This window comes from Pinus tabuliformis, chromosome 8 (genome assembly GCF_031772625.1).
Source record: "Pinus tabuliformis cultivar Carrire ecotype Pingquan chromosome 8, CPIR1, whole genome shotgun sequence".
Classification (NCBI taxonomy): domain Eukaryota; kingdom Viridiplantae; phylum Streptophyta; class Pinopsida; order Pinales; family Pinaceae; genus Pinus; species Pinus tabuliformis.
Window position 1 is genome coordinate 868,062,093 of NC_142294.1, and position 24,856 is coordinate 868,086,948.

Genomic DNA, 24,856 nt, shown 5'->3' on the forward strand with positions numbered 1-24,856 from the left:
ACATCGAGATGATCATCTCATCCATTTACGAGCAATCTTTATGAGGTGTAGGCATTATCGGATTCAATTGAATCCACACAAATGTGTTTTCTATATAGAAACGGGTCGATTGCTGGGGTTTGTTGTTTCAAAAGCCGGCATTCGCGTCGATCCCTCGAAGGTCGAAGCTATTGGCAAATTGCCTCCTCCTTCGAGTCTTCGCCAACTCCAAAGTTTGCAAAGGAAAGCAAACTTTTTACGACGATTCATTCCTAACTACGCCGAGGTTACAAAGGGTTTTACTCGGTTGTTGAAACAAAATACTCCATTCTATTGGGATGAGATAGCTCAGAAATCTTTTGATGCACTGAAACACGCGTTGAACCATGCACCATTATTGCATCCTCCCAACTACAACCAGGATTACTTCTTGTATCTCGCCGCCTCTCATTCCACCATTGGAATGGTCTTAGTTCAGAAAGATGAATTCGGTACCGAACATGTGATATATTACCTTAGTCGAACTTTAAATCCAACTGAGCTAAAATACTCACATGTGGAGAAATTGGCATTGGCAGTTGTTCAAGTTGTCCAACGTTTTCGTCACTACATTTTACTACGTAAAACTATAGTAATTTCTGATTGCAACCCTATGATCTACATTTTTACCAAGCAATTGCTAGGGGGCAAGTACTCTAAATGGATCGTTATCCTGCAGGAGTTTGATTTGGAATTTGAAAAATCTATGTCTAAGAAATCTTTAGTTTTTGCGGAGTTGATGTGTGACTTCCCGCGTGCTGACACGGAAACTATGGTGGAGGAGCCCATTGCGGACGAATCCTTGTTTCTCATCAGCACTTTAGATCCGTGGTATGGGGATATCATCGTTTATCTCCAGACCCAATCCTTTCAGCCAGAAATTTCAAGGTCAGAACGTCGGAAAATACGATTCCAGTCCCAACAATTCAGGATTATTGGAGATACTCTTTATCGTCGTGGGGCGGACTCTGTTTTTCGACGTTGCTTAACTCATGAGGAAGCTGAAAGGGTTCTAAATGACTGTCACTCTGGAGCGTGTGGCGGTCATATGTCTGGGTATGCCACAGCCCAAAAGATATTGCGCGCTGGCTACTTCTGGCCGTCTTTGTTTAAAGATTGTATTAACGCAGTCCGGAAATGCCACAACTGCCAAATTTTTGATTGAAAGATGCGCGCTCCACCTGCTCCTCTCCACCCTATAATTTCCGTTGGTCCTTTTGCCAAATGGGGTATCGATTTTATTACATGTAACCCTCACTCGGCCGGGGGGCATGCATGTATCATCCTTGCAGTAGATTATTTTACCAAGTGGGCCAAGGCGATGCCTACATTTGAGGCAGACGAAAAGACAGCTGCAATTTTCGTATTCAATCATATAATTGCTAGGTTTGGTGTCCCACAAGCGATTATCACTGATCATGGGCGTCATTTTCGAAACGTTATGATGACCGAACTTACAGGCCAGCTTGGTTTGCGTCACGATAGTTCAACCCCTTATTATCCACAAGCTAATGGTCTGGTTGAATCCATCAACAAAGTTTTAGTCATCATGATCCGACGAATCATTGGGATTCATCGGTCAAATTGGCATAACATGCTATTTTCAGCGCTTTGGGCATATCGAACCTCAGTAAAAACATCAACAGGGTTCACTCCTTTCCAACTAGTTTATGGTCTGGAAGCTGTGTTACCCATTGAATGCGAAATACCATCATTGCAAATGGCCATCGAATTACTTCCAGCCACTTCTGAAGAGGAAAAACGTTTGTTATACTTTGCTCAATTAGATGAGAATCGACGTGATGCTACATTGGCGATCGAGACTCACGCAAAATGTATGAAAGCTCAGTATGATCGAAATGTGACCCCTCGAAATTTTTCGGAAGGAGATCTAGTCTTAGTTTACGATCAAGCTAATGATAAATTAGGCGCTGGAAAATTCGTTCCTATGTGGCATGGTCCCTATGTTATCAAGCGAAAGCTAGCAAAAGAGGTCTATGAATTGGTAGACTTTGATGGGGACTCTTTAGGTAAACCCAGAAATGGTCTTTACCTGAAGAGGTATTATGCTTAAAGAATGGGTATGGAGAATTTTTAGTTAGGATAGTTTTTCTTTCTAGCTGGTGTGTTTTAGTTTAAAAGTGTGCTTAGCTTAGAGAGTGTTTTTCGTCATTATTCCTGCTTATCTTGGTTTTACTCTTGATATTGCAGATGTCGATGCCTCTCCAAACATACATTGGTTTCGCTGATGGTGCTTGTCGTAATACACGGAACATTTCTTCCGCGGCTTAGGTTATCTATTCGCCCTCTGATGAGTTGGTATCTATGCATGGGTAAGCCTCGGTCAAAGAACGAACAACATTGCCGAGTATAGTGCAGTGATTGAGTTATTATCTGAATCTATTTCATTTGGGATTTGGAGTTTGATAGTGAGGTTAGATTCTGAACTGGTTTTATTACAGCTTAATAGAGTGTATGCCATTAGAAATCCAGTGTTATTGAGATTATTTTTTAGAGTGCATCTCTTGGAACGTGAATTTGATTATATTGAATATCAACATATTCCAAGATCTTTAAATACATTAGCAAATGCAATTGCTTCTCGAATGTTAAGTAGACATTTGCAATAATCATACATGTAAATTCAAAACCATTACATAATATGATTTACAAGATAAGCCGGTAATAATGATATATATAGGAGTGTGTCAAAAAATACATCGTCCTCGATCATAGGTTGACAAACACCTTATGATCGGCAAAAATGATAACTACAAAAAGCAAAAATGTCATATGTGCCCACAATAGGCAATCATCCTATCACTGGTGGTGATCTCGATAAAAAACCACTGCACTCGCCACCTTGCAAAGGAACCTCTTAAAAGGTCCTGGGATCCCAATCACATAGCGCTGAAGTTGACGAGGAATGTCATCTATGGTGGTCTCCGGAATATCTCCTGTCAAGCGCTCTAGATGACCCTCCAACTCGGCCAAAACCTCTGTTGATTCGTCCTGTGGGGCTGGCGCGGCTGCAACTGGTTGTTTCCTCTCGTAAGGCCGGAGAGCGACTAGTCGTTGTGGACCCACATCTGCATTTGAAACTTTTACTATCAGTTTTGGGACGATAGAAAAATAATAAAAAAAATTAAAATAGGAAAAATGTTGAAAATGATTTTACCTGAGTCATCCCATTACTCTCCTGGTGGAAGAGCCATGTCTGGGTCACCACGAAAATCTACCCCAGCGTAAGGGAAGTCTTGAATAGAAAAAACCTAGTTTTCCAACCATTGGAAATACTCAGGTTTGAATTGAACAACCTCTGTCCCCTCGTCCGGTTGACGAGCCATAACTGCGACCCATCGCATCAGTTTGGGCTCTCGAGGAAGCCCAGCTCCAACAGTAAGGTGCTGCGGGATCAACATGGGAACCCTCTCCAGACCAAAGCTCACAATGAAAGCCCCATAACCAAAGGTCTTTAGTTGTCCGTTCTTGGCTCTGGTCAGTTGGCCTTTCACATTGGCCAACACAGCATCGCACCAGTTGAAGATGGTGCCTCGAAAGCAGTCAACTGCCATCCGCATCTAGGATCCGGTGGCAATATGTAATGCGGCACTCCGGCAAAGTCTGGTGACAGTAAACGCAATCACCATGAGTTCAGGAAGGGATATGGTTTTAATGTCCATCCCTTTGTCTCTAGCCTGACTGTTGCAGAACTCTAGCCGGAGGCTATCGACAGACTGGCCACCTGGCCTAGTCCCGAATAGAGTCAAGTCTTCGCCTCTCTTAGGCAAACCAGTCAAGAAATATATGTCTGTCGGCTCGATTTCGAGCTGGTGGCCACCAATGAAGAAGCACTGGTCCTGTATGCTCCATCTGTCAACCAGCCACTATAAGAAATCCACCTGGGCCCTCATGCCAGGTATGGCCCAGAATTTGTACAAGCCGCATGCCTTCAATGCATCGATCGAAGGTTGGTGATTCAACGCGGCAAGATCCACGTCCTCATGCTCTCGTTCACGCCAATCTAGCATGATGTACTCTCTGCATCCAGTAAAAAGACAAATTAGAATGCTAGAAATTAATTTGTTTGGGCCAAATTTGAAAATTTTTTGGGTTAAAAACCCTTGCTGCGGGGACCGCACCCTCTGGGTTAGAGACTATGTGTGGGTCCGCACCTTGCCTACATGGAAGGTGTGGACCCCTGACTTTTTCCCCATTGAGAAAAAGTTGGGGTCCGCGGGCTGCCAGTGTTACGCCTGCGGGCCCCCGCGCACGGGTTTTTAGCCTAAAAACCATCCAAAAAATGAAATGAAAGCCTAAAACAAAAAATGAAACGGTTAAAAATGAAGAGTAGGATGATGTGGATTACCTGGAGAAGACGGCGTTTGATTCCGACGGTTGAATTTTCCGATCTCTTCACAGGAAGTTTCTGGACAAAAGCAATATTTTCTCACCCAAAACTCAAACGGTAAAAATGAATCGACGAAAGCCCTTTTTATAAGTTTTTTGAGTAAATAAATTGAAAATTTGTTTATGTTTCACTTTGGAAAGGTAATTTTTGCAGCATTTTTATCCATTTCAAACAGGTATGATTAATGTTTGCATTTTTTTTCAGGATAACGAATTATTCAGGCGAGATCTATCATTTTCGACGAAAAAACATTTAGAGTCACCTTTAAGCTCTTTTCTGACTCCTAAAACATGAAAATATCGCCGAGTTTTTCTTTTAAACTCGTTAAAACGGAACTAAAAGACGGTCCACTTAAAACTCTTTTCTGACCGTAAAAACATGAAAAGATTGCCGGATTTTTGTCATTTCAAATTCGATATTGGTTATAAAACGATGTGTCGTTGATCGCTTTTTTACTTTTTCAGATCAAGGGCACTAATTACGAAAAGTACTCCTTGGTCGTAAAGATCAAGGGGTTCTCTCAAGTATTATTTTATACTTTTTCGGGCTTGGGAGACACAAATTTACGAAAAAGGTCAACCCTGGAGTCTTCTTAAGTTTTTTCAGACTCTCTAAAATTGAAAAATGCTGAGTTTCTCCTATACTGGACTCGTTAAAATTTCACAGTAAAGGACCTATTTAATTACAAACAGGAATGAACCACTCCTTCTTAGGGTTTGAATTTAAACTAAGTTGGACTCATCCGAAGGATGAGCTTATAATAAAGCAAATGTTATCCTCCTCAAGCTTGTCAAAAATAAAGAGGTACTTGCCAGAAATGGTGGGGGAAAAGAGAGAAAAATGAGCCTAGTTGTCATACTTTGTAACCACTCTTGAACACAACACTTTTATTCACCTGGGTTGGGAAATCCTTGGCCTAACAGTTGATCAAACCACATTGAAAGTCTTCAGCTAGTTTCTGGGTATTAACTTTGGGTCAATTGTCACCAAACCATCTGTTGTGTCATTATGTGTTCAAGAGGTCACTGCCAATAATCCATTCATCTGCAAAATATATGTCATCCATCTTGACCATCCCTGAGTCAGTCCTTGCAACTAAATTTCTTCAACTTGATCTATGATTTCGTGTTGTGGGCTTGCCTGCGACGGATCACTTCCTATCGACTTCAGCTCATTATCTAGAAACATGATCTAGAAATCGTCAGTACCTTGGGATCTGCATGCCTCAATGGCAGGTTTCTCGCCTTTGACGACATGTTGCATCATTGACCTTCGATCAAAGGATTCCATGACATGTTCGACATCAACACATTTATTCACATCTCATGGATTGTACTAAGTACTTTGAGAGCCATTGACATCACTGGTGGTTTCTCTCACACTTGTTAACAGTTTACATCATTGACTGGTAATCAAGTGGTTTCTACCATGTTCGACATCAACACATTCATTCGCATGGATAGAATCGTATTGTTTCGGGAAGTAGAGATGAAGACCCTGGATCTAGTTTCTGCAATCCAGGCTGAGAGGAATTTTGTATTCATTATATAATGGACTATTCATAAACAGATCGCTGCGTCCATACTGTGTCCACATGAGTCTATGCTTGTGATGTCTTACAAGATCATTCCTGTATCAGAGCAGTAGTTAGTTTTCTAGTCAGTTTTGATCTGAGTATGGGAATGCCTACCTCAACGATGATATGATCTCATATATATATATATATATATATCTTGCATTGAATGTTTTTACAGGTTCCAACCGGGCTCTCCACAAGATGATCCTCGAAATGATAAAGTACTTCACTCTTCCTAAATGATAAATGAAATCCTCATCTACTACAGACTTCGCACTTTAGGGGGCAATCTGTTACACAAAAATATCGTCACCATGATTATTTGCAGTCAGTATGGGTCTATCATCACTTGTACTGTCCTCCTAAGCAAGTCTCAGACCTCAGCTCTTCAAGTCAAGCTTTGAAAATGAGAGAAAGACATTGAAAATCAACAAAGCTTTGGTTCCGCACTTTCTCTCACTGTTGCCTGCGGTCCCGCACCTCCTGTTTACAAAAACTGCAGACCTTCCCGCTCTGTCCTTAAAGGAGTGGGTGCGGACCCCTGTGAAAGTCAAAAAGGCACAAGTTTATTCTAAAAAACTCACTTTGGGTTAATTCTAGATGATTCTAGAAGGAATTTTGACGTGGATTGGCCGCTCTTAGGTGGTTCATGCATCCCAAAAGAGAAGGAGCTAATCCCTTGATGAGAGGAGATATCCCTTTGAAGGAGGGCTTTATCCCTTTGAAGGATGACCTAGTAACTTCCCTCATTGCACTATAAATTAAGGCATTGGGCTGGTTGCTAGGGAGGTTAGAAGTTGAACATTTTTAAGGGTAAATGTTGGTGGAATTAAGACTTCCTAGTTAAGCTTGAGAGGAGAGATCACATACATTTTTGGCTTCATTGGGAAGAGAGTGAAACTTGTCAAAGTAGAGGAGACTTCTTGCTGGACCCTGGGAGGAGATTGTACAGCGTCAAGGCACAGGTTGTAAAGTTCTTCTTTAATTTGAATTAATACAATCAGATTCATTTTTCTCAACAAATTGTCTCATGTCATTTGTTTAATGAATTCCTTGACTTTCATGTTAAATATGTTTTATGATATTGGCTTTTCAGGTTCTATTTAATTTGTTTGCTTGTTTGTGTTTGCAGATTCGCCACAAGAGAGCTCATTTGGATTGAAGGAGCGAGACTTCCACAAACTTGCATTGGACCCAAGGTAGGCCTAAAACACTTTTTTGCCTTTGTTTATAAAAGAATATTTAGAGAAAGATAGTTTGTGATTGGCTTGCTTGTCACTAGGTCTTCTTTAGATTCTAGGAAGGTCTATCTTGTCCGCAAGATCGACTTATTCCATGTGACACTTCCGGATCGCCAACCTCCTCCCCCAGAGGACGAGGAAGATAAACAGGAAAGTGAACCCAAGGCCATTCCACCCTTTCCTGAGAGACTAACAGTAACCACACAACCCGACCCAGAAGAAAATGAGCTTCTGGGAGAACTCAAACAGCAGTGTGTGAAAATACCACTTCTCCAAGCCATCAAAGATGTATCGATATACAACAAATTGGTTAAGGAAAAGTGTTTCAGGCACCTAGGCAGGCGAAAAAGAGATGCCTCAACCATCAATGTCATAGGACAACTGTCTGATCTTATGTTGAGGCAAGTAATCTGTCCAAAGTATTCGGATCCTGGGAGTACTGTAGTTGATGTCCACATCAATGGCACCATCATACCCCACACTTTGATTGATTTAGGGGCTGCCATTAATGTGATGACCAGGGATACCATGCTCAAACTCAACCTTCAAGGTTCCTTAAGGAAGACCTCGACGGTCCTGCAGTTGGCAGATCGCTCCACCGTGACTCCCGAAGGGATTGTGGAGGATGTCTTGGTCTCTGTTGACTCTTGGGAGTATCCTGCGGACTTCTTGGTTCTTCAACAAAAGGCAAAGCTTACTGGATACCCCCTTATTTTGGGAAGGCCTTGGTTAGCCACTGCGGATGCTTACATAAGCTACCGAGCAGGAAACATGACCATCAAAAATGGTCCTATGTCCAAGAACCTAGTCCTATACCCTTCTGCCCAACCTCTATTAGAGAATGACTTACCACTTTGGTTGGAAGAAGGAGAAGAGGATGAGGTGTACTCTGCACCCTTGTGCACCTTAGAAACCACCAGGGGAGGTCCTCAAACCAAGGATGATTTGATTGAGACCTTGATTCAGAATCAGCCTCCCAATGCATTGTCCTTAGAGAAATTGGTGGAGGATACTCAAGCCAGCACCTTAGTGGACCTTTGTGTGACTGATCCAATCTCTCCCAGAGTTAAAAATGTGGATTTTGGCCCCGAGAGAACGTTAAAGATCATCTCCTCCCTATCTACTTCCCAAGAAAAGGAGCTGTATAGTCTGCTGGCTAGTCATCTAGATGCTTTTGCTTGGAGCTATAAGGAAATGAAAGGATTCCATCCTTCGGTCTATACCCATCACATCTACATTAAAGAAGATTGTAAACCGGTCAGGCAACCTCAGAGGAGAATGAATCCAGCCCTTAAGGACATTGTCAAAGAAGAATTGCAAAAATTTCTGGATGCAGGATTCATCTACCCCATCTCGGATAGCGAGTGGGTGTCCCCTCTGGTGTTGGTACCCAAGAAAAATGGAAAGTGGAGAATCTGTGTGGACTACTGCGAACTGAATAAAGCCACCAAGAAAGACCACTTCCCTCTGCCTTTCATAGATCAAGTGTTGGATGGACTGGCGGGAAAGAAGTTTTTCTCTTTCTTAGATGGGTTCAGTGGGTATAACCATATCAAATCAGCCGGGAAGACCAAGATAAGACCACCTTCACTTGTCCTTGGGGTACCTTTGCTTACCGAGTCCTTCCCTTTGGGCTATGCAATGCTCCTGCCACTTTCCAAAGAGCAGTATTGAGCATCTTTTCTGAGCTGGTCCATGATTCGGTGGAAATCTATATGGATGACTTCACTCCTTATGGGTCCAACTTCCAGGAAGCATTGTCCAATCTGGGAAAAGTTCTAACCAAGTGCATTGAGATGAACTTATCCCTTAGTCCTGAAAAATGTGAATTCCTGATGACTGAAGGGACCGTGCTAGGACATACCATTTCTCACCAAGGATTGCAGGTGGATCCTCATAAAATTGCTCTCATAAAAAAGGTTCCACCTCCTCAGAAGGTAAGAGATGTTTGAAGTTTCTTAGGCTTAGCAAGATATTATAGAAGATTCATTAAAGACTTTAGTAAGCTAGCCTCGCCACTATTTGGCCTCTTAGCAAAAGATGTTGAGTTCAAATGGACGGATGACTGTCAAAGGGCTCTAAATGAATTAAAGGATAAGTTGGTGTCCGCCCCGATATTGAGAGGTCCAAACAGGGCCCTACCTTTCCACATCCACATTGATGCCTCGAACAAAGCCATAGGGGTAGCCTTAGGACAGGTTGAACAAAAACTCCCATATGCCATATACTTTGTCAGCAAAAACTTATCCAAGGCAGAAATGAATTATACTGTAACTGAGAAAGAGTTCTTAGCCATGGTCCATGCCCTGAACAAGTTCTGACACTACATCACTGGCTATCAAACATTTGTACATATTGATCATGCTGCAATTAGATATTTAATGAATAAACCGGATGTGAATGCTCGTATTATTAGATGGTTACTTTTGTTGCAGCAGTTTGATTTGACTATCGTTGACAAACCAGGTAAAGAAAATGTTGTTGTTGACTTCTTGTCTAGATTGGATTTACCTGTAGGTGAAGATGGAACAGTGGATGACCAGATGCCAGATGAACATCTGTTTGCTATCTCAGTACTCTCTCCATGGTTTGCTGATATAGCAAACTACCTGGTCTCAACACAGTTCCCTCCACATCTATCCTCAAAAGAGAAGAGTAGAATTGTGAGGAAAAGTGCCTCATTCACTTGGATCGGGGGCAATCTGTTCAAACTTGGCCCCGATCAGATATTAAGGCGTTGTGTAAAGGAGGAGGAAGTCTTTGACATCCTCCTAACCTATCATGATGGGCCTTGTGGAGGACATTTTGCAGCCAAGAGGACTGCCTTCAAAATTCTACAGGCAGGCTACTATTGGCCCGCGCTTCATCAAGATGTCAAAAGATACATCAGCCAATGTGACCAATGCCAAAGGATGGGGAAGCTGAATCCAAGGGACGAAATGCCTCACCAACCTCAAGTGACTCTTGAACCATTTGAGAAGTGGGGTATGGATTTTGTGGGTCCTATCAATCCTCCTTCAAGGCAAAGGTCTTACATCATTGTGTGCACAGACTATCTGACAAAGTGGGCGGAAACCAAGGAAATCAAAGCAGCGACATAAGAAAAGGTGGCTGAGTTTTAAGAGAAAACATCTTCTACAAATTTGGCTACCCAAGAGAGTTAGTCACTGATCAAGGAAGCCAGTTCACCTCCAACTTAATTGAAAACTTGCTCGCTCATCACACGATCAAGCATAGGACTTCCACCCCCTATCATCCTCAAGTAAATGGGCAGGTGGAAGTCACCAATAGAGCATTAGAAGGGATTTTGACTAAGGTGGTGAGCGGCAGCAGAAAGGATTGGGCAGATCGCCTAGTTGAGGCCACTTGGGCTTACAACACCACTTGGAAGACCACAACCGGCTTCACACCTTATGAGCTGGTCTATGGGAAGAGAGCTTTGCTGTCAATTGAGTTCAAGTACAACACATTGAGGATGGCAGCTCAGCTGGACCTAGATCTCAGCCATGCCCAACAAGAAAGGTTATTGCAGCTGAATGGGCTAGATGAACACCGAATGCAAGCACTTCTCCACTCATAAGTGGTTCAACTTCAGAGGAAGATATGGCATGACCGGCACCTCAATGACAAACAATTCCAACCGGGAAATTGGGTGCTGTTGTATGATTCCAGACATAAGGATTTCAAGGGGAAGCTGAAAAAAAGATGGCTAGGACCATATGCAGTGGAGAAATGTATTGACAATGGTTCTGTCCTTATTCGGACCATTGATGAGGAGGCCATCCCCATGCTCGTCAATGGGCATCGACTAAAGATCTACAGGAAACCTCTTTCGAGGCAAGAGTTCATCAAAACTGTGGAAAAATCAATGCTGGTCATAGAGAAGGGTTCTGCCTCTATTTTGGGCATACCCTAACCATCATAAAGACAATATATATATATATATATATATATATATATATATATATATATATCTATATATATATATCTATATCTATATCTATATCTATATATATATATATATCTATATATATATATAATAAAAAAGGATCCTTGGGTGAAAACCTTTCTGAGGCACCCAAGGCAGATGGTAGGGGTGAAAACCTCTCTGAGGCGCCCAAGGTAGATAGTAGTGGTGAAAACCTCATTGAGACGCCCCTGTTGTCTCTTAAAAAAAAAAAAAAAAAAAGGAGGAGAAAAAGAAGAAGAAAAAAGAAAAGAAAAAATAAGGAGGCAGAAACAGAAAAACAGGCTTAATCTTTGAAAATTGATGCAGGTTGCAAGTATTCCATGCAAAAATGAGGCCTATCAACTCAAGGACAAGGGTCCCTACCATGCTACCGGGCGACCTCACAAGCACTCCCTCCATAAACACTCATATCTTCCAAGGTTTGGGCGCAATCTGGTCATAATTTAGCCTTCTACAGGAGGCTACAAGACTTTCTACAGGAAGTTCTGTATTTCTATAGGAAACATCCTGTAGAACCTTTGGACGGGCCAGGACCAACTATGAAGAAGAATTTGAAGCTCGAAGTCCGATGAGGAGGCATGCAACCACTTTTTCTTCTCCATCCCCCACTGTTGTCGCCTCCTTTCACCACCATTGCTGCCATATGATTGAAATACCTGCACAGTCATACCAGAACGTTGGTTTCTCAGAAAAAATATTTTTAAGTGGGAAATAAAGCATGCAGAGGCTCAACGCTTTACCTGTCAAGGCAATCTAAGGACCCTGCACCTGTGAACGTGACTCCATTATTTCGGCATGCACCCCAGGAGGAGAAACGGCTACAGGATGTCCTACAGGAATCCTGTAGCAGTTGATCCGGCTAGAGCACACACCATGAAGGAACCTGCAACTCATGAAGCCGGCGCATGCAACATTCACAGCCAGGAAACCGGTCTCACAACCAGCAGCAGTCAATGAAGAGGAGCTCTCGTGCCTGTGCACGAAGCAGCAGCAAGCGGATCCTTCATCCCTCGTCCTGAAGCCTGAGAAAAATCACGTCCACGGTCGCACAGGTAAGTGCCTCACCCTGTTTCGTCAAATTACATAAGCTATACTCTAAAATTTGCGTAACTATGGAAATGAACGGATTGAACAAGTCGGGTAGCCATTGAACTGGCCACCACAACCAGTCCGATGGCCTCGTCAGATCTGAAAGGCTTTGGTTATGTCGAAAAGACAGGAAATGGACACGTGGGAAGCGTTCAATCGGAGAGAAGCGGCAATCTAACAGGAATGGCGACGGTAGATATAAAGGGAAGGATTAAGCGGTCAGGCATACATGCAGCGGAATGATAGCGGTGATGTCGACCAACAGGCAGACGGGGATAGCTCACCCCCACGCCACAAATTCCGCAGAAATTCAAATCAGCCAGCTGAATCACTTATGGCGCACTGCAGTCATTTATTCTCAACTGTTTTGCAGCCGAGTACGCATCCTAAATTCTCTGAAGGCTGTTAACCCGAGTTCTCGGCCTGTTCCAACGTCCTGTTGCTGCACAGAAGGTCCAGAACCACTGAAGCGCTCCCCAGAATCCATGCACGACTCCTACAGGAAGCTGCGCTACAGGAAGCCCAACATTACGGAGGAATTTGGACTGTTCACGTCGAAGGTGGCAATTCTAGAATGAGGTAAGCCTGAACATAGTTCTCCCATGCAATTGATTCGAAAGGTGGTGAAGTCGACGTGTTGAAGGGGCAGGAAACCGTGAATTAAAGTCTGTGCATGAATTTACAAGTGTTTCCTTATCGCTGCATGAGAATTGTCATCGTAGTATGTATGCAGGATTTTCTCCGGGGTTTGATTTATAATTGAGCCATTGTTAAGGCTCACCCGTAGAAAGTTGTGAATTTTATGAAACTGTGTGCATAACAGAGACATAGCTCTGCGCTCTGTCTAAGAAAATCCCGAAGATCTACTTCTGTATACGAGTAGGCAAGCTCAGGACAACAAAGCAAGTTTTTACCATGCCGGGAGGGTTCATTAGAAAAGAGCCTACAGACTCAAAGAAGTTACGGGAAACCCCTGAGGTGGTGGACTTGTTTTCCCATGCACAATGGATGTCATTCTGTGACAAGCTTCAAGGTCACGATGACGAGGTTGCAGAAGAATTCCTACGGTCCTTGAAGCCAAAGTCAAAGACATTGGCCGTTGTCAACTTCAGAGGATTGACCCTCAAACTCACCCCACAGTTCATTAGCAGAGTAACTGATCTACCGATGGGGGTACCCTGGGATAAGGAGGAGAGAAAACTGGGTCAGAAAGCTAAGAAGGAGTTCTTCTTGCCAGAGGAACAATTCTCAGAGGACAAGAATGGAGTTCAAAGAACCAGCCTACAGCCGTTCTGGAGTGAGGTCAGCCTCCAGATTATGAAGTATATTACGTGTGAAGGGCGATTTAGCATCGTGTATGGCTATCATTTCCGGTTGCTCACAGAACTCAGGCACCAAATGGACCTACCCTCAGAGCAAAAGTTGAGCATTCCTTACTTCCTCCTGCAATCCATGACTGAGTGTGCCACCAAACTGAGAGAGGGAATGCCAGACCAGATAGCCCATCATGGGCTCATCAAGCTCCTCGTGGAAGATGCACTCCACATGTACACCGTCCCTCTCTCCTGGGAAACTTTTCGAAATCTGACTAAGGATGATGACATCCGAATTTTGGCTGAGGAGCTCACCTCCTCCAGCAGCGAGGAGAAGGAACACACTCAAGCAGAGAAGAAAGGTAAAGGCCAAGAAACCCCGGGCAAAACACCAAAGAAAGAACAGAAGGGAAAACAAGAGAAAAACCAAGCTGCCAAAACAAGGGGTGACAAAACCACACCAACACCCAGGGAGAAAAGACTACAGAGCAGGGTGGAAAGGACTGAAAAAGTCCACGTCAGTGAGGGCACCTCTAAGGCAGCCTCAGCCAAGTTAAAAGAAAAAGCACCCTCAGCCAAGCAGGCTAAAACGGTGCCGTCTGTTTCTACAGGAAGGTTAAAAACGGCTTCTACAGGAAGCCAGAAATCAACCACTACAGGGCTTTCTACAGGAAGTCCTGAGAAAGGAAAAAAGAAGGAGAAAACAGCCGAAATTCTTGCTAGGGAGGCAGCAGCTGTGCTGGCCACCCTAAGTACCTCTCCCAAGCCAAAGGAAAAACGAAAGAGGGAGACTCCTCTGTATTTCAAAGCAAGGAGAAGTGTAAGAATTAAAACCGGCAGGCCCCAACCTCCATCCAAAGACCCAATTACCATTGAAGACACCCCTACCTCGCCAAAGGAGAAGTCCCCCTCCAAAGTATCAGTCACTTATGAGCGGGGGAGCCCGAAGACAACTACCTGGAGGGAGAGAATGGAAAGGTTAGCTTCAAAAACCCCTCTACAGGATGCTGAAGCCATTCTACAGGAAACATTGGCCAGGCTCAAGGAGACCAAAAGAATGGAGGGGGAGGCAGCCAAATCACCACAAAGGGAAGAAGAGGTAGAGCACATTATGGAACCTAGCCCCCAGCCCAGCTTGGGCTCTTATTATAACTTTTTGGAGGCCGGGAAAATCATTCCACAGAAATTCACAGTGCCACTTTTCTTTGCACTGGAGGAAGAAAGAGTGAGGACCCACACATGGATGAGAATAGCTAAGTCTAAAGGAGTAGAAGATATAGGCCCCTTGGAGGAACAACTCAAGGAGGCAAGAAGAGAATTGGCTATGGCAAAACATGTGGGAAACTGCCAGCGAGTATTTCTACAGGAAGAGAATGAGAAGCTCAAACTACAGCTACAAGGACAGAGGAAAGAAAGGGGCACAACATCAGAGGACACCACAGCAGAACCTCAAGGAAAAGAAGGAATGCAAGCTAATCTTGAGGAACTAAACCAACAACTACAGGAAAGAGAATTGCAAGCAAACATAGAGATACAAGCTCTAAAATAGCAGGTGCAAGAAAAGGAGGCACAACTGGCCTGCATGGCCAGTTGGGCTATGGATGCTCTGCAATGTAGGTAGTCGGCCAAATCTTATGGCCTATACCTACGGGACTAGTGGCTACAATTCCAAATTAATGCATTGGCACAGAGGGGTATCTCCCAAATCCAAAACCCCTAGCAGTTCACAGATTTATGTAACAGCAGTTCAACGGAGGACAAGGCCAAGCTATCAGAGTTCTACCTCCATAATTTGGCCCTTCCAAATGTAACTTCATGGGACCCCAACACAGTCGTGGGAGATATGCAGCTGATGGCACTAACCTCATGGTTAAACCACGAAGAAAAGAGAGCGGCAGAGGTCAAAGATGTTATGAACCAAGAGTTACATAAACCACTGCTGATTAGAGCAGACCCAGGGGACCCCATCACATTGATATCAGCCCACCAGCACCTAGCAACCAACTCTCAGGCTTTATTAAAATACATGGATCAACAGGCTCAGCCTATAGCACACTTCGAGGATATGGAGCGATTATTAGGAGAAAATTGTGTTCATGCTTGCACCCGTAGGTGGAACACATTGTCCCATAGCCTCAAAATCAGGGAATATCACACTCCAACTAGAATGAGGGAGGCCCTGGCACGGGTGCCTCTCTACAAGAAGTCCATGCAGAACCTCCAGGCCAGCTGGATCGGCCTCAAACTAAGCCCACCTTTGCTTTTGGGATTGGTAGAAGGAAGCACAGAAAAAGAAGAGCATAAGCAGTGGGAAGAGGTGGAAAGGAAGGTCGGGTTCCATGACAGTGAGGAGGATACTACTTCAGAAGCCTGGGATGTGAGAGTGGCGATTAAAGCAATGAAAGACGAGGAGCTGGACTAGTTGCTCAGGGATGAGCAATCATTTTAGCAGGGGGGTGATGATGAGACCCAAATTTGGTAACATTTTGGGCTCATTTGGCCTAATTATCCTTGTTCAATCCTTCATTTTTCATAACTTATGCATTATTTTTTTAGTATGTTTATGTCATTTGTACGAATAAGGGTAGTCACACTTCCTAGGTGGCTAACACATGCTTATTTCAGGTTTTTTGACATATGTTGGAGCAAAACCGAGGAGTCATGGGCTAGGAGACAACCAAACTTGGGTTGAGGATTCGTAGGGAGGTTGTATATGGCATTAAATAGCTTCCCTCGGGATCTTCACCCCCAACTCCAAGCTCCAAAGGCCACCAAAACCGGATCTAGAAGGCAGCCAAACGGATTTTTGGAAGGAGTTGTTCACTCACAGTTTGGGCAGCCAAGTCCCATAGATGTAGGAGGCCAGCTAGGGCCTCATGGTGTATAAATGTTAAGGCCTCAGCCTTCGTGAGGGACTTTTGGAAACCCTTGCATACCTTGCACTACAGTGCTGCTAGCTCCATTTTGTTCTCTTGTAGCCATTGTTGGCATAACTCTTGACTTATGATTATTTTTTGATAATGAGAAGCAGTCAGATTTGATATCAGCTCTGAGTTTTCTATAGGAGCCATAGCTCTCAGGGTTGGGCCCAACCTGAGAGCCTAGGGCCTCCTTCTTTGTATTGTTATCTTTTCTTTATGCATCGTGATTTTCCTTTTATGCATTTGAAACGTGTTTATGTTGAGCAAGATTTAGTTGTGTTGGTTAAATAGGTCACTGTTGATAAATAGGATTGCTTCAGATGTGTAGAATAGATTGGTAGGATAATAACAGATAAAGCTCCAAGAAAAAGGGTTGTCCACACTCTCAGTTTCACCTCTCCCTTATTGGATCAGGGGCTGGAATTGCAGAAACAGTGTTGCCCAACAAAAACACTAGTTTGCTTGACCATGCAACCTTTGGTGTAATGTTTTCCTTTGTAGAAGTTAGTCATGCGTTCAGACCTTTTGAAATGTTTCTTTGCTTAAGTGTTTTACATGGTTCTCTTTATAAATAAAGTTGTTGTTCATTTGTTTTATTGACAGTTAGATTAGATTAGCTAAGATTTCGATTGTGTGTAGGACTTAGTTGATTCGGTTAAGTGTACACCGTGCAGGGCATCTCCACCTCTCTCTGATCCACCTAAGCTTCATCCAGGCCAGCTGCTCCATCTCCTAGTCAGGATCCTCATCTCACAACTGTTCTTCTGCTCACGTAACCCTACCTTCTTGCTCCTCCATTGTCTTAGCCTTCTTTAAGTCAAGTCAACTTTCCACACCCTCTCATCACTCCATCCATCAGTCCCCGGGTCATTTCAGGCCCCTACCCTACCTCCCTATCCATTCATGCATCTTCTCTCGCTCACCCATCCTCCAAAATCCAATTTTAAAACATCCTGTAGGAATTTCTGAACATCCTGTAGAAATCCCTGAAACATCCTGTAGAACCCCTGCAGACTTCCTATAGAAGCTCACAAATGTGGTTGTTGGGTAGCCAAACTTTGTGAAACTCTCCGGAAGAGTGTTAGGGACTCCTTAGACCCTCTCTGAACCTTCCCAACCTTTCTCAAGCATTTCTCTTCCTTGATCCACCCCTGCACAATAAAAAGCCAGTTAAAACACATGCATGATAATTCTAATAACTTACTCAAAAATACAAAAAGATGTTTTCTTCAGATAGAGGTAGCCTAGGCACATGCATTTTACCTTCATAGGAGTAATGGCATCTCTGTTAATAGTTTGCATTCTCTCCTTTGCATTAGTAGGAGTAGCTGGTAGAATTAGGGTTTGCTAGGGTTTATGTTACTTTTTGGCTTTCAGTTTCTTTCTGCAAGTAGATCAGCTTCCTTTGAGTTAGCTTCCATCCATCAGTTAAAAATATTCTTATAAGAGCTCATAGAAGTTGGCTTAAGCCCCTAGCGGACTTGTGCCAGCTGACCAAGTGACAGCTGCAGCAAGAGCTAGTACTTGTGCATACAGCACCGTCGCTTCCAAGTTTGTTACGAACTACCGGGTTGATAAAAGTAAAGAAGGGAGTCCCAGGAGTTGCAGCATTATTGCTGCAATACTGGAGCCCACCACCTAGATGATGTGTTCTCCATGGCAATTATGGAACAAGATGATTCACTCTCCTATGGGCTAGGATGATTGGTTCTCCATGGCATCCACTGGAAAGGATGATTCGCTCTCTTGTGGACAGGATGATTAGTTCTCCTGTCGAGGCATCCTACCCATGCGGTCTGGGACTCATGGGAAGTACCTCTCATGTGATCAATGAGCAGGGAAATGAGGATAGGGACCATAGTAGTATCGATGGACGCATCGTTGTATCTACCGTACTCCCTATGCTAGGGTGACATTCATTAATCTAGGATCAATGATAGTGGTCTGGGACCAGTGGTAGGAGTTGTAACCACTATGACACTGACTTTGGGTCGGTTGAGGACTAGTCTAGGACCAGTGGTACACACTCTGAGACTGAATTTGAGTCAGTGGAGGATGGTATGATACATGCTCGATCACTTCTTATTTTTCTTCTTCTTCATAGTTCGAGCATAGCAGAACAAAGCAGAGCAAAGCAAGGCAGAGCAGAGCAGGGGTCAAGTTGTACAAGGCAGCGCATTTGATGGATGAATAGTAGCAACAGACAGACACATTATTGATGAAGTTTTCCCTAGTTGAGAGGGAGTGTTAAAATTGGAAACTAGGGCCAAACTTCATGTGGGTCACCTTATTCATGGTTGATTATATTTTTCTTGGATTCCTCTCATCGAGAGGTGTAGGATTGATCTAAAGATCATCCGATTCCGATAAGTATTTATGGAGATATGAATTTATTTAGATTATGGAATAATTATCAGGGTGACCAGCAACTCATGTAGGCTCAGAAGCCCAACAGACGCATCTATTCATCATCAACATTTGTATATAAATACTAGAGGTCTTTTCCTCATTTGGACACACATCTCAACACATCTCTCTCTCTCTCCTGCGTAGAAAAGATGCTCTTCTCCTACTGTGTAGAAAGGGACTCTTCTCTCACACGTGTGGAAGGAAGGACACAGAATTTAGGGCTACAACTGCAGATCGGAAGTTTGACCAGCATTGACCATCAGACTCTCTCTCAGAATTGCACAGTAGGTGAAGTTGACTCTCCTTGGAAATCTGGGTGATGCTGATGATGCTAATGCTGGTGATGCCGGTGATGTTGATGATGCTGATGCCGGTGATGCCGATGATGTCGGTGATGCCGGTGATGCCGATGATGTCGGTGATGCTGATGATGCTGATATTAGTGATGTCGATGATGTTGATGTCGGTGATTCCGATGATGTCGGTGATGCCAATGATGGTGATGCCAGTGATGTTGGTGATACGGATGCCGCTGATGCTGATGTTGCTGATCTAGGGTTTGTTGTTGCTAATCTAAATAAGACTTTTGTACTATTTCTCTCTGTTGAATTACTGAAGATAAAAGAAGATTTGATCAAAGGGTTTCCTCATATTGGGGTTTGTCCCTGCCTAGCTGCCACATCTTGTGTCTCTTGTCTTGGCTTGTTTTCTATCGATCATTTAATGTTCTATCTGCATTTTACTTACTGTACATGTGATTGCTAATCTGTTGATAATAATAAGAAAGATAAGTAAACTTATCTAAGCATAGAACATACCATAACTTAACAAAACTTGATCCAGTTCTAAATATGAAGATGCAATACGTACCTTTTGTAATAGTTGCACCTCATGTAGATCAAAATATTGCTTCATCTATAGTATCCAATTTACCGGATCCTTGCCATCAAACTTCCTCATATTGCCTTTTCTTGAGTTTAGGATCTCGGTCTTGAAATGACTATAACTCTATAATTTTAGATTTTCTAGTTCTGAAATCGCAACCTACAGTCGCCCTCTTCTTCCTCTTTCAATGCCATTAGTTTGATCGAAATTGGAATCTCCAAGAAAGAGTTATGCACAATCTCCCAAGATGACCTGATTATATACCTTTTCAGAAGATCAAAATTTTATGAAGTGCCACGTGTCACTATTTTGACCTTCGGATATAAAAAATATAAGCAAGAAACTACAATCCATCCTCTTTCTGTAAATTCTTACGAAATTTCAATCTGATGCTCAGAGAAGCATTTGTGATGATTTTCCCAAGGTCACTTGTTGAAGATGTAATTCAGGAGTCTGCAAAAACCCTAACTTCCTCAGATCATATATCGTAAAATATAGTGAGACAAGATCTGAAATTCAGACCCGAGGTTCAGACCACTTTCTTCTCAAACGGGTTTTTCTTTTACATTCTGAATCTTCTTAGAGAAAACATTATAGCGAAAATTCCACAATGACCTGTTTTAGATGAAATTTTGAAGCTTGCAAAAACCCTAACTTCTTCAGATCATATCTCCGAAAATATAGCAATAAAAGCTCTGAAATTCGGACCCAAGGTTCAATGAGATTTCGTATCAAATGGTTTTTATTTTTATCTTCTGAAACATCGCAGAAAAAAGTTACAGTCAAAATTCCACAATGACCTATTTGAAGCAACGAAACCAGAGAATCCAAAGCTCTGATACCAAATGTTATGAAACCAGCTCACAAAAAGATAGAAAAGATAGATCAACGCCTTAGAAATAAGCCTCTTCGAGGGGGCAACCTCCTTTACATTATACAAATGAAAAATTCTTGGATGATACGAATGACAAGACCTCCTTTCTATATATAAGAGTCTAAGGGGTCATAATATAATCGGAGCCGACAGAACAATAATAATGTAACGGCACAATAATAACAATAGTGGGCTTCTATGGGGCACAATCATAACAATATGGGGACTACATGGGCACAACAACATAATAAGGGGGTTGTACTAATAACAATAAGGGGTTACACTAGTAGTATGGGGACCTAACGTCCATGATGCCCACTAGGATATTTTTTCCCAACATTCAACTTGGAATAAGTGTCCCTTAATCGTAGTCTTATTTTTCCTTTATTAACTTTTATTACATGGCATTTTTCACCAGGGTTGTTACAATATCTGATTACTCTGTAGAGGGGTAATCCTCTAACCTTTGAAAAAAAAAATTATTACCTGCAGTAGAGTTATCATGCATGGGGAACTACCCTTGGATTATATAATGTGCATCTAATAATGTTAACACTACATGGCATCTCCAATTATTTCAGACTGGGGATGCCCATAAGGGCTTCCACGAGCCTTTGTCACCATCAGTTTCTCTACACTCTATTGTTACAACCTTATCTGTAGGAAGATTTGTAGTTTCCGCCTTCACATACACATAGCTACATAAAAACAAATCAAAATATATGTATAATAATTACACGCTCAGTCAACTTTCCTTCCCTGGTTCTGCAACTGGTTAGTGACTTGTGTTGACAATGCCTATTTCACTTACATTTCTTATTTTTTCCAGTTACATGTAGTTCTTAATGCACCTATATATACCAATGCAAAGTCAAGGTATTGGGCAGAATCGAGGGGGCGGGTGGTTTGTGTTGAAGTTCCTAGAGACATCCCTTGGGTTGAGGAGAGACTAGTGCCTAGGACATCTTCGTGAGTGCTTTTATATTTGACTGGAAATTCATAGCACACTCAATCTTTAATATGATTTAGAAGGAAATTGATTCAGAACCTTCCATAAGTGAGGAAATGCAAGAATATGATCTAAATGCTAATTCATAGGAGTGTCAATCTTAAATTCATGGTGGCCAACACAATTTGAATCTTTAGCTTATTAGTCATTTTAGTATGTATGATAGGGGAACAAAGTAGAGGAGAAACTCAATACATTGCGCTTAAATTTATAAGGATCAAGTGCATTAGAATTTAGAATGAAATGGAATAGGTGGAGATATTGATAATTAGGGGATTTTTAAGGTCTAAAATGGGCCTCCTAAGGAAATTATAAAATAATAGTGGAAATAATAAAATAATATTAGATTGCATCATCATATTTTAGAGAGAAAAGAAAATACTATTTGAGTCAACTCGTATTTTTAACTTATATCCCTATGGGTTTACTCAAATTTTGAGTGGAAACACTTGTTCGATGCAAAATTTGATTGCTCATCCAAGGAGTACCCATGTTCCATACCTTCGATGGACCCTACTACACGAAAAATGAGAAATACATAAAAAAACGTTATTGCAATCACGTTTTTTCATGTATTTCTCATTTTTCGTGTAGCAGGGTCCATCGAAATTATGAAACATGGGTACTCCTTGGATGAGGAATTAAATTTTGCATCCAATGAGTACTCTGGCTTGAAATTTGAATAAAACCTTAGGTAGTTAAGTTGAAAATACAAGTTGAAAAAGTAGTTTTATTATTTTATTATTTTTTAATATTTTTACTTTTTTACTCCAAAAAAGCTAAATCATCCCCCATGGTTGACATCGTCATCTTGAATCCTCTTGGTTCTTATAAAGTCTATTTTGATTATACACTTTTCTTAGGAGGTTCATTTTAGACCTCAAAATCCCCCTAATGTGGGATGCAAAGATACATGGATCACGTTTAAGGATCTAGTTTTCATATTCATGCAGACGCCATGCATCAAAATTTGATTTAAAAGAATCCATAAATTCATGAAAACATGTCTAGCAACTACTATTACATGTAGTCTAAGAATAATATTGAACACATATGGAAACACATAGAAAATAATACATATTGCAAACTCATATGAGTTGAAATTCCCAAAAAACTTTGTATTAATCTCCCATGAAGCATACATTTATCAAGAGTCCACATAGATGATCTTTTTTGGAAGTAAAAAGAGACTTCAAAATTTTGAACCCTTGTTAAGTTTCATCAAATTTTTCTTATAGGGCCTCAAAGAGAGATCCCATTACAAAAATATTCCTTCTTGATTTCATCATGGTGCATAATCATATCAAAACCTCTGCGTGGTTTGTGGCACAACTGTACTAACCGAATACTAATGGACTGACTAAAACAATATATTTACATAAGGGATGAAAAGTAAAATGGCGTAATCGACATGATAAGAAATATCTTCAAGCATTATAGACCATAGGTGGAGGTTGCGTCGATGCCTCAATGATTTGAAGAACAGGAGGATTGACGAATTTCTCACATCGGTTCCACAATGATGGAGATGGGCGAGGAGCCGTGAAGAATCGTTGATATTTGATCTTAAGGTTGGTCAAGCCGGCGTATTTTATCTTGTGATGAACGAGGTTCTTCACCATTCACAATAGTTAAAATTTTCTCTTCAAATAATTTACCACAATGTTCCCTTTGAGGGTAGCAGTTTTCTCATGGAACGAACCTGCCTTGATTTTGGCCTCTACGAGTCTCTGACTATACTTCTCCTAAGGGTCCATCTCCCCCATAAAAGCACAACAGTTGGGTAATCTTGCTAGTACAACCCTTTTGGACTCCTCACTGAAGGTGACCACATCCTTTGACACTACTTCGAGGTATTCCTCGACTTTGACTCTAGCCTCCTCTTTTTGGGCAACTTTATATATCTCCATAACAGAACTAACTATAATCACCATGTCAATAGGCCTTATATCATTGATTTTCCTTTCATTGACAAACCGAATGAACTTCTTGGTGATCTGGGAGTTCTTCTCACCCTCCTCTTTGGCAGATAAGATGAAACCTTTGTATCCTTGATCACGATCTTCTGTTCATTCATCAATGTTATGTTCTCCCAGTTGTTTCTCATCTCATCAATTATTTCATCCCAAACCAGCTTCCTAGCTTATAGAATAGACATATTCCCTTTCAGTTTTTCTTTCAGCTCAGTGACCTCTTGATTTACTACCTATAGATTATTACTAATAATCTCGTCATTCATCATAGCATCCTCCAACTTCTTTTATTTATGAGATAGATTTTCATGGGAAGCATCCAAATCCTTTTGTACCTCCTTCAGCTCCCCTTCCAAGATTTGTAGCTCAGTAAGGGTTTTAGTAATTTGTTCAGTGGGGTTTTGAGGGTCCTCCTGAACAATCCTTGCACATATATGAGAGTATATTCTTGTTTTTAGCTCTGCTTCTTGTTGCTTTAGGGATATTATCTCAGTATTCCTTTCAATAAGCTCCTTGGATAGGATCTCTTTTTCTCCTTCAACCTAAGAAAGCTCTTGAGATTTCACATGCTCACTGCCCGACATCTTCAAATTGTGCCTTAGCTCCTGGATTTCCTTTTCAGAATAATGAAGGAGAGCTTCAACCATCGTCTTATCCTCTGGATTCACCCCCAATTTCATGATCATCTTCTTGAAACTCTCGTTACGCATGAGAAGAGCCCTAGAGTTGGATATCTCTTGCTTCAACCTATTTGCAACCATCTCTAGCAACTTCTCGGATTTGCTGATATGTCATTCCATTTTTGTTGAGCTCATTATATAACATTTCTCCAACCTGTTTGTGGAAATTTATTTTATCTAGAAAGGGAAAACTTGCTAGACATCCAAAGTTTTGAACTGGGACCCTGAAGGCAAAGATTGTGCCAATGGGTTTTCCAATGAAAACTTCATTTGATTCCATTCTAAATCCAGTGGCTAGTAGTATGGTATGATAGGGTACAGAGTGGGATTCCATTTTCTATTGTATCTCTTCCCTCACCTTCTTCTTTCTTTCTTCAATGACCTTTCCAGCAGGCCATCTTGACTCAGTAACAGTAGCACCCTCTTTAGCAGCTAGAACAACTAACTTTGAAGAGGATGAGGCAACAACCTGAGATGGATCCTCCAA